The sequence below is a fragment of the Vombatus ursinus genome, unplaced genomic scaffold (genome assembly GCF_900497805.2).
Source record: "Vombatus ursinus unplaced genomic scaffold, bare-nosed wombat genome assembly UNPS02014984.1, whole genome shotgun sequence".
Taxonomy (NCBI): Eukaryota; Metazoa; Chordata; class Mammalia; order Diprotodontia; family Vombatidae; genus Vombatus; species Vombatus ursinus.
In genome coordinates this window covers 5,713-9,552 of record NW_020954762.1, presented here as the reverse complement: position 1 = coordinate 9,552, position 3,840 = coordinate 5,713, and the positions used below count along the sequence as shown (strand labels likewise).

General features: G+C 38.1%; 1 pseudogene; it reads left to right on the top strand.

The window, feature by feature from the left end:
• Nucleotides 1-462: 462 nt before the first annotated feature.
• LOC114030728 lies at nucleotides 463-925 on the top strand (annotated as a pseudogene).
• Nucleotides 926-3,840: the final 2,915 nt, after the last annotated feature.

Sequence of the window (3,840 nt, the reverse complement as noted above, 5' to 3'; positions counted from 1 at the left end):
CTGTGCAAGTAGGCACAACAGAGATTATTGTCCCATTTTACAGAGGAAACAGGCAAAGTCCTTGAGAACTTTTCATATCCAATTTGCTTTAGCAAAGTAGATGAGGACTTTCCATAGCACTATCAGTACAATACTCTATAGTATATATCATAGTGCATAAGTACTACACTCTAAAGGGTAGTGGGGGGGCAGCAAGATAATAGAGTAGAAGCAACAGCCCAGATGAACTCTCCCAACATTTGCCTACAAATAAATTTAAAATAACACCTCAAGGGTGAGCTATTGCGGCTTCTGTTGGGTCAGTGGTGAGCGGAGGTTCTTTCTGGCGCAGTAAATACGGTCTGATCACCCGCCGGCCTCGCACCCGTAGTCATCTCCCTCCCTCCCCCTTCTCTTTCCCCCTTCCCCCCACTCCCGGCTGGCCCGGGGGAACGGTGACCCTGAGCTCGACGGCGGCTCCTTGGGACTCTTCGCGGCATGATGAAGCATCTGCCTTACTTCTACCTGTGTGAGGTGAGGGGCTTCGGACCAGGCTCTAAGCAGCTTGGCATCCCCGCTGCTAACTTTCCTGAGCAAGGAGTAGATAATCTTCCATGTGATTTATCTACTGGAAATCGGGTCTCTGTTGGAAATGGAGATGTCCATAAGATGGTTTTAAGCATAGGATAGAACCCATACGACCAGAATACTAAAAATCTGTGGAAACTCACATTATACATCTCTTCAAAGAGGACTTCTATGGGGAAATCCTTAGTATAGCCATCACTGGCTACATCAAACCAGAGAAAAACTTCAGTTCAATGGATGCCCTTATTTCAAGACGATACTGAAGAAGCTGAGACAACTGGATGTACCCCAACATTTAAAACTCAAATAAGATAATTTCTTCCATATGCCAGAAAGCAAAATAATGAATGGCCACTGATCAAAAATAATTTTATTTACTTGTTCATTTGTTCCCTTGTATTCCACTACTCTATCATTGCTGCAGCCTTGTATTTGGTTAGATTGAGAAAATTTTTCTGATAGCTGTGAATTAGTTTATACAATACAACATAGTTGCCATTTTATGCTTAAATTAATGTTACATTAAACCAATCTTGCAGCAGTACCAAAAAGGTTCTTTTAAAAATCAAGATTTTTTTAATAAGGTTGAACTATACAAAAGCTTCATGAAATACACTGCAGTAAAAGCAGGGAGCATAACAGGATCTTATGTTTTTTATGATGGAAATATATGTATATAAGGAAAAACTAACTGGCTTAGTTCTAAGTCATTTGGGGCAGATGAGAATAAAGGTCGTTCTAGTGGCTACAGATTCTCTATAATACTTCTGACTTCCAACTAACTGCTACCAGACCTAGATGCCATGGAGAAATAAAATGTGCATTGTGTGAAGCTTTGGCAGTCTAATGCCCTGAAAGGAAGAAATGGTAGAATTTGCATTTGATATGTGTAGCATAATATATTTTGTTTGTTAAAGATGAGATTTTGTGGAACTTCATTTTATTTGGGATTATTTATTAAAAAGAAATTTCTTATTAGGGTCACATTATTGTACTGTTTTCCATTTTATATTTATTTTCATGCCCTGAATTCTAAGGGTTTTTGAATTTTAAAAAAAATAGGTCAGAACTATAGCTCTCGAACTTCCACATTTTTCTGTTCTTTCATTATAGATGGTATTGTTTGTATTCAAAATTGTTTGAACCTTCTTTTAACTTTGATTTCTTTCTGTTCATAATAGTTTTTCCAATTTGTGATCTTTATATATAATGAAGTATCTAGTCCTTTCCCTGCACCACCATTAACTCTGAACAATAATAGATATGCAAAGATTATTGGATTCCACTTCAGAAAAACAAAACTTTAAATATTGCAACAACCCCAGTTTTTAAAGTAACTCATTAAAGCATGGCGGGGAGGCAAATAGTGAAAATTAACCAGTTGGATAGAAAAAGCCAAAGTTCAGCTAATGTTTCCCAAAGGGAAAACATTTAAAGATCAATTAAATTACAGAATATATTTTTAAAGTTATTTAACATATTTTAAATGTAATTATGTATGTGAAGCATGTGTAAGCTATGCTGTAATTGTGTAATTAAAATGTTAATGCCAGTCTTACTAATACTTGTAATTTGAAAAAGGATTTGGAAGGTTTATAGGTTAAAATTTTCTTTAAATCTTCCACTTTTAATCTCATGTACTTTTCCTCTTTCTAAATAAACACCTCGATTTTTGGAAAAATAAATAAAATAAAATAACACCTCAAATCAAATTCTGGAGAGGCAGAGTCATCAGAAGGTCAGGGTGAGATATTTTTCTAGCCTAAGACAACTTGGGAGGTTGGTAGAAGTCTGTGACACTGGGGTAGGGGCCTATCCAGAGCACATGCAGCAGCTATGGGCTTTGGAGGGATCTGGGACACAAGCAGTAACAGCTTAAGGAGCTCTCAGGCCAAAGTCAGTGAGGGGATTGGACAACTCATCAGAAAGAAATTATGGGACCCTATGCTGACACTGGGTCCAACTGGTTCTGACTAGCAACTGAATTGCCCCTGCAGAGTTCTGGGTCAGAGTTCCAGAGCAGAGAGGGGTGCTAACACTTGCAACTTAGGGGAGCAGGAACCTTTCCTGGGTAAAGACCAGAGTGTAGACCAGGAGAACAGTGACCATACCTCTCCACGGATCATACCACCTTGAATTCACCAAAAACTTGAAGCTGAATAGAATTTGACATTCAAATACAAGACTCAAAGGAGGCATTCAAAAGGGAAACATGAAAGAGAAATCATAAAGAGACTCAATAAGATTAAACTGTTTACATTCCTATGTGGGAAGATGATATATGTAATGACTAACAACTTTATATTATTAGGGCAGTTAGAAGGAGTTTATATAAACAGCAAGGTGGTGCAGTGGATAGAGTGACAGACCTGGAGTCAAGGGAGACTTATCTTCTTGCGTGCAAATTTAGCTTAGCTATGTGACCCTGGGCAAGTCACTTATCCCTGTGTGCCTAAGTTTCCTCATCTGTGAAAATGAACTGGAGAAGAGAATGGCAAAACACTCAAGTATCTTTGCCAAGAAAACCCAACATGCAGTCATGAAAAGTCAGACACAACTGAAAGGACTAAATAATACAGACATAGAATATGAGTGCCAGTCAATCATGTAGGGATGATCTCCAAAAAAGTGGAAGGTTGAGAAAGAAGGACGCCCTAGGAGAAAGGGGAAGGTAGAGGAAGAATAGGGGAATATATTTCATATATAAGAGATCTGGATGGAAGAGCTGTTAAAGTAGAGGAGAAAAGAGTGGGGGTGGGGCAGTTGGCAGACAACAATTGAACCTCACTCTCATTGGAATTGTTTCAAAGATTGAAGAATATATATACACACTCAGGTGAGTATATCAATCTTTCTTGCCCAACAGTATAAAGAAGGAGAGAAGAGAAAGGGAGAAGGGATGTTAAAAGAGAGGATGGATTAAGGGAAGCAGTAGTCAGAAGCTAAATAGACTTTTGAGGAGGGACAGAGTAAAAAGAAAAATGGAAAGTTAAACAGAAGAAAAGAGGATGAAGGGAAATACACAGTTAGTAATCATAATTCTGAATGTGAATGGGATGAAGTCACCCATAAAACAGAAGTGGATAAGTGGAATGGAATGGAAACCAGAAACTGGCAATATGTTGTTTAGGAGAGGTGCATTTGAAACAGAAAGACACACACAGACTTAATATAAGGGGCTAGAAAAGAATTTGTTGTCCTTTAACTGAAGTAAAAAAGGCAAGAGTAGCAATCATGATCTCAGACAAAGCACAAAAAAAAAGATCTAATTAT